The 12281-nt window shown below is 44.0% G+C and overlaps 1 protein-coding gene across 1 annotated transcript in view; it reads left to right on the top strand.

The window, feature by feature from the left end:
- Nucleotides 1–807: 807 nt before the first annotated feature.
- MICAL3 (microtubule associated monooxygenase, calponin and LIM domain containing 3) overlaps nt 808–12281 on the top strand; it is a 172873-nt gene continuing 161399 nt past the window's right edge. The window contains exon 1 of the mRNA XM_072923833.1: nt 808–947. The gene's annotated coding sequence lies outside the window, so the exon portion shown is untranslated. The remainder of the gene's footprint in view (nt 948–12281) is intronic.

Genomic DNA, 12281 nt, shown 5'->3' on the forward strand with positions numbered 1-12281 from the left:
CGGGCTAACGGGAGAGCGCTCCCGGCCGCTCCGCTCCGCTCCGCACGGCCCGGGCGGCTGATGGATGCTCTCCGCTCCCGGCCGCCTCTTCTCACGCTCCTCGTGCCCGCAGTTCTAAGCACATTAATCTCTTAATGGAGTTCGACCGTAATAACAGCGTCCCCGGCCGCACCCGGCAGGCAGCGGTTCCCACTCTCTCCTTTTGTTGTTATTTAAAAACAACGGGGTGTCTTGGTTACAAGGTAATCACCGCAGTCAGTGCAAACGCTCTTCAAAAATGGATCTCTACAGGAGAGACAGGATTGATTTATCCTGTAACCTTTTTAAACAACTGACACATTTATCTGTCCCCCTACTATGATTATTTAATTAAAAATCAAATGGGCTTACATACAAAACATGCAAAAGAGTGAAACGCATCTTTCAAAGGGGATTTTCTATGCCATTTCAGTGTGGCGAATACGATTAAAAACTTGATCAGAGCTCTCTTTTTCTAGATAGCTTTTTCCAGGAGGCAGGACCATATACCTGCCCCTCTCGGCTGCAGCAGAAGCACTCTGCAGTAGCAGCTTTTACACAGTGGCGTATCCAAGGGGTTGGCACACCGCCCTTAACTGTGGAAGAGGTTCCTGAAGGATTCGGGCTGGCTAAGGTGAAACCACTGCACAAACAAATGTGAAAGGAAGAGCCGAGCAGCAAGCAAAAGCAGAGGTAAAGGCGTTTCAGCCTTCTGTTTCTGTTGCTCGGCGCTTGCAATTTGGAAAACAACATTCCTTTTTGGGAACTACAAGTCCCAAAGTGCACTGTGGGAAGAACGTGCCTCGTACCAGCTAGTGCCCAGCACAAATTCCCAAATATGGATAAGGAATCAAGTTTGAAAAAGACTCACACTGGCTGGATGCTCCTCACTGAGACTCAGAAAAGGAGTGAGACAGCACAAAAACAAGGTACGTTTGTGTTATGCAAAGATGCTGTTGAAGGATTTCTTTCATGGGGAGCAGCCAGTAGTGTTGTATCCCTTAGAAGGGCAACCCAGCATCGCTCTGGTGATGTTTGCTGCAGGTGTTGTGGTCACGGAGGCAGCTTTTGGAACGGGGCTGTTGTTTCAGGTGGGGGAGCTGTGCTGCAGAGTCAGATCCTGTTTCCCTGCAGATGCACCTATGGAAAGGCAGTGAGCTGTAACATTGATGCAGTTATGTTAGGGGCTGGGAAGGCTCAGGGAGAGGTAGGAGTTGCTCTGAACGGCAGCTCTGCATGAGCTGCAGTGTGTGGTTGTGTGAGAAGCCAAGGTGGACAAGCAGCCTTGTAATACCAATGATTATAGGATAAATTAATTTCTCTGCAAGGCACGGTAGAATGTTTTTGTACTTCACCCCTCTTCCTAGAGGGGACAGTGTGGTGCCTTGAAGGCCAAACCTCTTGCAGCTCTCTGACCTGCGAATAACACTCAGTAACCGGATTGTTTAACTTCAGGCCAGGAACAATTACCTATTTTACTGACAATTTGTTAACGAGCAAAATGAAATCATTCTGAAATATAATCATCTCCGTGGAGATGAGACATGCTTGAGCTCCACTGCTGGGCACACCTGAAGCGTCGGCGGCTGACCTGGACCCAGGCAGAGCAGCTCCTGCCTCTGTTTCTCTGGCTGGCATCAGGCAGACTCCTGGTGCAGCTCAGATGCTCTGTGTGGACACTCTGCTGCTGGCTGACGTCAAGTGCAGCTGGTCAGCATCCCAGCACCCTCCTCCTGCTATGTAGGGTCATGGAGCAGCACAGCAAATGTAGGACGTGCAGACCAGTCCGGGAGGGGAGCCTGAGACTGCTTGGGCTGCTGAACCCAATTGTCACATGGATACTTGTTGCCAAATAAGAACGATGCTGTTTTTCCATCTTTCCTTGAATGGGAGCAGCTTAAATTGTCTTAAAGCTGAAAGGGTCGCTCTTGTACTTGAATACAGATATACAGCAGGGCAATCTATCCTACTACACAAGCACAGGAGGGAAGCAGGGTGTTTGCCTGTGCTCTTGGACAGCAATTTCTAGCAACCAGAAAAGCTAAACAAACTTGCTGTCAGTGACAAGTTAGTTTGAGTAAGTACCACAGTGGGTTTTGTGTCCTGGGTGGAATGTCCATGCCCAGCTCGTTGCCTTTTTTATGAAGTCAAGGAGCTTTTTTTCCCCCAGTCATCCTGATTTTGTATAGGAGAAGAAAAATGATTTTCAGCAGGGCCTTGTTTGTGTGTGCATCAATCTGTGGATTTACTGGTTCCCCTCCTCCCTCTCCTGCCAGGCAGTTCGAGGAGAGTTTAGAGTTACAGGCACCTGTGACAAGGCCTCCTGAGGTAAATCGCCTCAACTATTAATCCAGATCTGACCAGCACACGGTCACAGGGCCAGAGGGCTGGCAATCAGTCTTTTTCTGTTGTCTCTTCTGTGTCAGTAGGCTGTTAATAGGAGATTAGCAGCATTAGGGAGACTTTGAGCTAGAAATGGTGAGGCCCTATGATTTGATTTGAAGAGAAAGAAACCCTCCTACACTCCTATAAAAACAAACAGAAGAACTGGAAATTGTAAACGGCATTATAAACACAACTGAGGAAACCATAGTCTCTAGGAAAGATGTGGAGCTCTGTAGTACCTCACAGCTTATCAGCAATACTTTAACAAAGCAATGAAATCCATGGACACCTCAGGTCCCAGCGTGCAGCACCCTGTTCTTATCACCACGTGCTTTTGTTTGACTCTGGCGAGACCATGACGTGTTGGAATCTGTAATTCGCTTGTAATTTCCATCAGCAGTAAATCCCTATTAAATATGAAGCTGGCTGGCTGCAGATCCCCTCAATTAGCCCAGATTCAGGGCTTCCCTCTGCAGGTCTGCAGAGCCCAGGGCTGGGGGAAGGTGAACACTCTCTCCGGCTGTGCTTTGAACAGATGGCCCATGGTGGTGCTGTCTTATCTCACCAAGCATTGTGGCACAGCATCAAACCTGGCTTTTGTTTCAAAAATAGAACTGTTTAGAGGAGACTCACCCGAGCTTGGGCCCACCTGCTGATTTTCCTAGTCAGTACATTTAAATGCACTCATGTCTGATTTTGGCTATATCCAAACCTATGTAAACAACAGGTGAGGATAGTACAAGGCAGAAAAGACAACCACAGGGCAGCCACGGCCACAGTCCATCTGGGGGGTATCACATAAAACAGAAGAGCCAATCTCTGTCTCAGCCTTCATCACAGATGCACAAACACTGTGTGAGGTGTAAACACTGGAAACTGGGAAACTGGGAACACAGGGTTGTGTTCACAACTTGTCAAAACTTGAGTTTTACTCAGATAATAACAGAACCTTTCTGAAACAAAGGACAATTTTAAGTTAAGTTCCTTTCTTTGCTTCATAATCAAAAAAAATACTCGCCTTGGCAAGGCAAATGTCAAAGATTAGGAGCAGTTACTTTGATTTAATTGTTACTATTATAATAGTCATAATTAGTGCTAGGTGGGGCATTTCATAGCTGTAAGGTGACCAATTTGGCTAGAGGCCTAAGGCATCTTCTTTTCTTCAGCTAGTTATTATCTGTGAGAAAATACTGAAGCCTGTCATCACTGTGGGTCACTTACACCCTGTTTGCCTAGCCCAGTGTCTCTTTGCTCATTGCTTTAGAGTCACAACCCCTCTAACAGTTAATACCACTTCTCAAGGCCCAGCTTGCCAAAATCAACTCTCATCCATTAGTCTCCACCTTTCCGCTTTTTTCCAAAGCGAGCCTTGTGCTCTCATGATGGGGAGAAAGGCTTGACAGTGTGAATCCTGGAACTATTTGTACCACAAGGCAAACAAGGCAATTTGAGAAAATGGTCCTTCTTGTTTTTAACCTAACTTCCTGACACGTCAGTATTTCTTTTCACAGTGTCTGTCAGTCATCTGTCTCTCATTCTGAATGCACATTTACTGTGATCTGCGTTAATTATCTCTACAAGCAGGCAATGCATCTCCTGCATCTTGAATTGGACATTTCAGAATATACTACAGAAGCTAACAAACTCTTTACCATCTCAGTCTTCTGATCCTGGCTCTTGCCTGGACAGGTCTTGTGGTGCTCCCAAAAGCTGTGATGTGAGGTTGCTTTAGGAAAGCCAGCAATGCTGCATTGCGTGGTAGCAGTGCCTGAGCCTTGGATAAATCCCCAGGGAAGGGGCTGATGCTGGTGCAACCTTTGTGTCTTGTGTTTCACGGAGAGCACCCCTTGTGTGCCCCTCTGGCTGTGGTGGGCAGAACTTCCCTGCTTTCTGTTTGTGCTCGTGAACTTGATACAGTAATTAACTGGTAATTGCTTTTTCATGAACGACATGTGAGGTTTTTATTTAATGTAGTCAATGAATGTGCAGCGCCTTTCTTCTGGGAGGATTTCTCCTGTCCTCTGGAAGATCTGTGTGCTATTTCAGGGTCTTACCTGTTTGAGAGGTGTGCTTACACTGTGTGTAGGATTAATGTCTCAAGCAGTGTATTGGCCCTGTTTCCCTGATGAGCTGATGTTCTCTTGCCCTCTGTACCTCCCGTACTTGCTGCTCCTTCTCGTCTTTCTTGGCAGTGCCAGGTGCAGACAAAGGTAGGATTAGATGTCTAATTAGTTTATGTAGCCTTGAACATACCTGGTTACTTCTTGGCACTGGGGGAAGGGCAGCCTGTGAGGAATCCAGCCCTTGTCTCTCTGTGAGGTTTTCAGCTTTGGGAGCAGCCTGAGCCCAGGCAGACTCAAAAGGCAAGCCAAAATTTTCTAGACGCATTTTTGTTCCAGATGCCTGTTCAAGGAGGAAGTTGAAAACCCAGTCTGTATTACCAAATCCGAAATAATTTCTCATTTAATGTTAGATCCAAAAAGTTTATTTCCAAAAAATGACTCAGTGTAGACAGCCTGAAAGAACTTGCTTGAAACGTGGCAGAAAAGCTACTAAGCTGTAATTAATATATTTTGGAACTACACCCTAGATGGAACAAGTTGTATTTACAATATTTTTAGCTTATCAAAGTGAAATTTAGGCTGTAGCTCTCTTGTCTCCCACTGCCACCATCCTTCAGCAGATGTAGCCAGGGGAACAGGAGGATAATGTTATTGTCTTTCCTACCTGTCAAAAGGCTTATTTGATTTGTAATTTCAGTTGTATTTAGAGAGTGTTACAATATATCTGAATAAAAAGAAATGGATGAGGGTAAAGCAAAGGATCAAGAGTACACCAGCAAAATAAAATCCCTCAAGACCAAAGTAATGGAAATAGGACTCATGTATGAACTCTGATCAGACCTTTGAGGATGGAAAATGAGGTGGATTCTACCAGGGATTGGGAACTTAAATTTTGCTCTCAGGGGTAGACAGAAGCTGCCCTTACATTTCTCATGGAGTGTCTTTGTGAGTGAGAGAGCTGCATGCTGGTGTGTCAGCCTGTCACTCCGAATACAACCAAGTCTTGAGGATAGAGGTCACTGTAAACACAGCAAGGTTAAGTGAAATAAGGCCATGAGGAGGTCATGGTGAATTTGAAAGGGAGAGTGGATGGACAGATGTGACTGATGATAGCTCTGATGATTGGAAACAAAACCTTAAATAACTCAAATTTGTATTCAAGAACACTTGTCCATGTCAGGACTCTACATCAGTCTTTCTGTGTCAAATCAAGCGGCAGTTCACAGCAGTTCACATTTCCAATGCACTCTGAGCTGCTGGAACAATATGTCTATTCTGAGCTCCCCTTGCAAGGCTGTCTCATTCCAAAAGGTGTACTCACCAGGAGAAATTTAATACTAGAAAGTTAGTAGAATAATTTTAGGGGATAGAATCACTTCATCCTAAATCCCCAAAGGAGCTGACTTTAAATAGTCTTAGCAGGGAAGTATGCCCTGTAAATCATTACCAAAAGTTAGGCTGAAAGCATTAAAACACTTTATATAATAAGCACGTAGTTTCTGCCTCGATCTTCCAAGCCACCGTGGTTTATTTTCCTAAGCTTGCCATGATCAAAGCAGGTTCTCTGGTGTTGCTGTTCATGTGGCAGTTGAAGATTCAGACTGGTCAAAAATAGGACAATCATGGGACTAAATCTCTAGAGCTGCCTGAATCATAGGGTTAAAAAAGGACTGTGAAGTACTTAACAGGCTGCCTACACAGTGCTCAGCAAGTCAGAGGTTAACAAAGGACCTTATTATTTGAAAAGATAATTGAGGCTGAAAACAAGTCGACCATCCCACAACTAAGCCCTGGAGATCATCAGTTTTTGTGAACAATAGCTGATGATGTTCAGGATTCAGTGAGTTAAGTGGTTAATCCTATACAGAAAGCTGCATCCATAATGCACTTTACATGGGGGAAATCCACCCAATTTGACCCCTGGAGAATTGCTTCCTGCTGTTATGCTGATGGATATGTCTATAAATATCATGGAAGCCATCAGCGGATAAAATCTCAGAGAGCTGAAAAGCCTCTCCCTATTAAACGATACATTGATCTCCATGAAACAGCAGGAGCCTGGGGAAATGAGCCACTGAAACCAATCCCTCTGCTCTCCCCAGAGTCACAAAGAGAAGCAAGACCCATACACTGTTTCCATCTTGATTCAGTGGGGGAAAAAAATATCAAACGCCTCCTAGGCTCTTTCTTCTTTCAGTCCAGTCTTCTCCACAAGGCTGCTGCTTACATTCTGTGAGGGTCACTCAGGCAGCAGTTCATCAGCCTTTTGTGGCAGTTTGTTCCAAATTTGTCCTTAGTTTACATTCCTCAGAGAAAGCCTTCAGTCAGGACACTTTGGGCACAAAGCTGCCAAAGTGTGCAGGACGCTCCAGCAGGTTTGTGTGCATTCTCCAGCACAGGCACCAAGGGCTGGCAGACAGTCTTCAGCAACCACTTCTGTTCATCCACACCTTCTTCTGCCACTTTTGGATTTTAGCAAAAGAATGCTCACTGTCCTGGTTTGAGGTTTTTTATTTGTTTGGGTTTGTTTGTTTGTTTTCTTTGGTTTTTTGTTTGTTTTCTTTATTTGTTTTGTTGTTACTGCTAGTTTTGGGTTTTGTTTCTGTTTTGTTGGGTTTTGTTTGGTTTTTTTGTTTGTTTGTTTAATTTATAGCTCAAAACCTTAAGGTTTCGAAGCCTATTGCATTATAACATAAGGCCTGATTTGTGATTTTGTACTCTCAGAGCTGTGGGTGCTGCGTACCATAGAACATGCATATACCATGGAACACGCACATACTCACAGTAGCATATAGATTTTACCCCCTTCATTTGAACTCTCCATACTGTCTGGATAATGTCTTCATATCTGCATGTGCATGCAGGTCTCAGAACAAACTTGCTGCCTTTCTGGTGTTTGAACTAGCTCTCCTGGGATTTAGAAATGCCAGCCATGAAGGAGTTAACCCATGTTAAGTAGTTCTGATTTGTTTTCTGTATCTTTCTTTTCTGCACTCTCCATTTGTTACTCTCCATTTTTTCTTCCTCCATTTTGTTCTATCTTTTCTCCTCCAGTGCTGACTTAGTGCAAATTCCATCATTTCTCAGCATTGGGGACTGTGACATGCAGTTGTAGTGGGCAAACCCTTGGACATAACTGGAGGATTGACATGGAAAACTTGTGCTGTTAGCAATCTACTTCCAGAGTTATTAAGGACTAAGACAATAAAGATTAGAAGAAAGCAGGGTTTCACAGTCCCCACAAACCCATAGCTGCATACAGTGTGAGGGTACAGAAGGAAAGGGGATTATGAGGTTCTTTCCCTTCTCTCCATGGACCTTTCTGCTTAGAAAGTCCTATGCTGGTCTAGCACTGATCTAGGCAAGGGAGGAAAGAACATTACAGGGACTTTATTTCTGGACTTGTCCTTTGCTGCTTCAGTATCTTTGAGCATGAGAGTCTTTTCCGTTGGAGACTCTAGAAGGAGTTAAAATAAACTGGGACATAAGGGAAGGATCATGAGATTCACCAGCTCAGCCTGTCCCATTGGCACTCAGGTTGAGTTCAGTGACTCAAAGAAATGGGCTCTCATTACCTCTGAGCGCACTCAGAGAAAATGATTCTGCTCCATTTTCAGCAGTATCAACAAAAGTGTTTACTGAGTTCCAAAGGGTTATATTTTTGGCATTCCTGTGGCCTGTTTTGGCTTGTTGAATGTTACTTATGAGTAAGAAGGAAAGAACTTGACTTGATGCTCAATTATAAAGCAGAATTTGTATGGCTGACAGTTAAAGGAAAACAAAACAAATGCAGTATTTTGTGTACTTATCTCACAGGATCTGCAGAGACAATAACTACAGAGACAACTGGTTTCAATTGCAGGGATATGTCCTGCTTTTAAAAGTCATGTCTCTGGTCTCTCAAGACAACTGCAACTCGAGACACCCAAATTCACCACTTGGACACCTAATTGTAAATGGTCTGCCAGAGTCATAGGAGAGTCATGTGGAGGTGGGTGGGATTTCTGTTCCAGACAAGCCTCTGCTCTGCCCTGGGAGGCCACATGGGCCACGATTCTGCTGGAACCTGTGCTCAGCCCTATGGCGTCAGGAGAACTCTGCTGAGGCTTCCTAAAGGAAGGACAGAACTGCAGATATTTCCACAGCTTGTTTGGAAAACTGGTGTCCTGTAGGGAGGAGCTGTACACACCCTTGTTTTCTGCTGTCACGCTGAGTGAAGGGAGCCTCCATCCTCACCACTGTGCATACCTGGGCAGGGGAGAGCTGCTGTGAGGCTGGAGTGAGGTAGAAATGCTATTAAAGTGGATAACAGGGTGCAAGGTCTTTGCTGGGGACTCAGGTCCCATAAAAGTACATGTGACAATGCCAGAAAAGCTACATACTCTTGACACAGCTCCAGGTGGATGGTGGTGCTGTATCCATAACTTGGGCTGGAAATAACAGCCATGGTAGGTAGCACTGAACACTGCCCATGGAAAGTGAATATGGAAAGAAATGGGAAGAGCCCAGAACAACAGTGGCATAAATAGTAGCCTAATTAACAATTCCTAACAAGGTTTACTTATTTGAACTACTGTGCAAAACAGTAGGTGATAGATGTTAATTAATCATTCAGGTAATTAAATGGAAGTGGAATGCAAATGGTTAGAGGAAGCTGGAGTATGAAGGCTTCCTGAAACCATTAAATTATTTTGCTCTCTTTGATGGAGGAAGAATTTCTTCCTTTAGGGTTTATATGTTCTTACAGTGTGGGTGTTATTACAGTTTTAATAACCACCTGTTTAATTCCCTGGGATGGGAGATTACATGCAGTACAGCCAAGAGTTTCTTGTTTGTTTAATTTTGGCAGCTTTATGGGCCTAAAAGAAAAAAACGAAAAAGACAAATAGTCCCAGCTCTGTATTTCAGGGCATGGAGTGATGACCAGCTTCAGGAATGAGTCTTGATCCTTTGACTTCTCACAAGCAGGATGGGCTGGGAGATGGAGTCCCATTACACAGTGACCTATTGTTCTCACTTAAGCAGTGAAAGATGAAGATGCTCTCTCATTTGATGTAGAGGAATCACTGAAATGAGCCTGGCAAACCACTGAGAATGTTGCAAGTGATAGCTAATTTTTTTAGGGATTAATTAATTCCCCTACAGTAACAAGATAGGATTCTTTGGCAGAGAATCAGTCAGCTTGATCCCTGTCTGTGGCATATTTAGGTTTGTGTTATCACCCAGCGCCCACACTTGTGTAGCATAAACTCCTGAGGGGACTTGTGAAGAGATGAGTTTTCAGTCATCTGGCCTGAATCACTGCTTTGCTGATGAACCCCTCAAGCTGTTGGAAAAGACCTGTTTTATGCCAGGCCAGTATAACCACAAACCAGGCATGTAGGTCTGATTTCCCAAATTAAAAGACTGATTTACTGCACTGTCTAAGTTGGATTTTCAATTTACCTGCAACCTGAGAACTCAGTCTCTTAGGGCAGGTAAAATACAAGCAGTTGGTGATGCAGATAAAGCCAACAAAATTAAAAAAAAAAAAAAAAAAAAAAAGAAAGAAAGATTTGGTTCTATGACTGCTAATTGCTCTGATACCTTTGTTACCCTCCTTCCAGTCTGTGTTTCCTTCTGACCTGGGATACTGTCACTGTCAGCAGTGAAAGCTATCACAGTTCTCTTTTTTTCTCTCCCTTTTCCTCTCTCTGGTTCCCCTAGGGACAGAAGATCCTGGCAGCTAGATCTACCCCAGGCTTTTGCCTTTTGTTTTCCTGTACTTTTCTCTTGGCACAATGCAGAAGTTTGCAGTGTTGTGCTTCCACTATCGCATGCTAAAATATTTGCACAGCTGTCTGATGACAGAAAAGGGGAGAAAGAGAAAATCCACTCTTCCGTTATTTGACCAAACAAACAAATAAACAAATATTAACATGAATTAATAATGTAAAATCTTCAGTTTTCCCTGCTCTTGTATAACAGAGCCCTCAATCAGTTTGCCTGGCTCCCCTCTGTGTGCTTCACCTTTTTCTTGTACACATAAACCCACGCTTTTGTGCTTCTCTTCCAATGCCTCTGGGTTCAAACACCCGTGGGCCTCCACTGCCCACCTCTGTGCACTCACTTCAGCCTGTTCCTGGGATACAGAAATAGGACCAACTCCTACAGGCTGTAATCAGGCATTCTTCAGGCAAATCTCTGACTGAAATCAGTGGAAGTTTTGGCACAAGAATGGCAAAACTAATTACATTTCTCCTCCAAGTATATATATATATACATATATACATATATTTATGTATCTGGGATAGTGATGAGAGATAAGAAAATACTGCCTAGAAAGAAAGTCCATTAATAAATGAGACATAGATGTGGGGAAGAACAGATGATTGAATTATTTATAATGCAGTTATAAAATTGCTGAGTTGCTGAGCTTTCCAGAAGCTCATCAATAACATGCATGACCATAGCAGCAGTTAATGGGAGTATAAACAAGCAGGAGCATGGATCTCCATGAAAATCAAGTGTGGAAATATCGGGGAAAAAAACCCTAGAATATCCAAATCATTTAGAACAGAATATATTCTAATGTGGTCATAGCTTTCCAATAGCCTTGAAAACTGGTTGTGAGTTAATTTTACCAGCAGTGCACCAGAGAATCTCAAGCAAAAACCTATCAAACGTAGGCCCATATTTTAAAAATAGAAAAAACAGCACTTCCTAACAAGCCTAACTATAGACCAGAGTGAGAAAAAAAATTAAATGAGGGTTTAAAATAAACCTGGGTAGTGATACTAAGAGCAAAATGAACCTGGATGTTTGAAAGAACCAATCTTGCCAAGTCTGTGTTTTGTCAGAATTATCTAATTAGTGACTGATGCTACTAGAGCAAATATACTGCATTAGATCCTTTGGTGCAATGAGTGGAAGATTCAACTTTTCACATCCTCAGCAGACAAAAGAAGGGGAAGTGAACAGGCCAACAAGCACTTTTTCAGCTTTGACATCTATAATTCACGTGCAGGGACTGCACTCCCACTACCAACAGCTCCATTCCTACACACATAAACACACACTCCCTGCCTTTATCCTGCTCTGAGACCACACACAGCTCTGTCCACTGTCTGCCCTTCCCATCAGCCAGCCTCTTCTCTGGGAAGCATGAATGCCTTTTCTGAACCGAGGCCTCAGTTAAAGGTGTGTTTCCACCCTGGTCCACCAAGCTTGGATTGGTTTTTCTCAGGTTTTTTAAAAGTCTTTCTTGCGGTGCTCCGTTGTGAGCTCCAGACAAAGCCTTCCTTTCTGTAAGGGAACTTCAGAACCAGGAATGTGGTCTGGACATTTATGGACAAAGGAACATTCAATGTTTCTGCTCCCATTGCCTCCTGATCATCAGGAAGAATGACTGTGCTGTGTCTTTAGCATTCCAGCTCAGTTTCTGAAGTCTGTGTCCTCCTGTGGACATATATTTAGGGATAGCCCTCTCTTTGTGGCTCAGCCTGAAGTGTCCAGGCACAGGGAGGCAGTCTCTCTGTGCTGGTCTGGATCCAGCAGACAGAATGGCATTTCCAGCCCTTTAGCCTCCAAAACGTTCTGTTTGTGCAATTAGCCTTATGAGGCGACTGATGAGAAATGGGTGCTTATTAGCTGCTGTCATTTTTATACCCTCTTCCCTAAGTAATGGCACAGCAGCCCTCGTGATCCCATTAAATGGCTCTGACTGCGGGAGGAGAAAGCTGCAAATGGAAAAGACTCCTCAGTGCTGCAGGCCAAGCCCAGCCACCTCCTCTCCCCTACATTCCTCTGCTGCTTTCCTACTCCCTGAGAGCCCAG

The sequence above is a fragment of the Taeniopygia guttata genome, chromosome 1A (genome assembly GCF_048771995.1).
Source record: "Taeniopygia guttata chromosome 1A, bTaeGut7.mat, whole genome shotgun sequence".
In the NCBI taxonomy this organism is placed as follows: Eukaryota; Metazoa; Chordata; class Aves; order Passeriformes; family Estrildidae; genus Taeniopygia; species Taeniopygia guttata.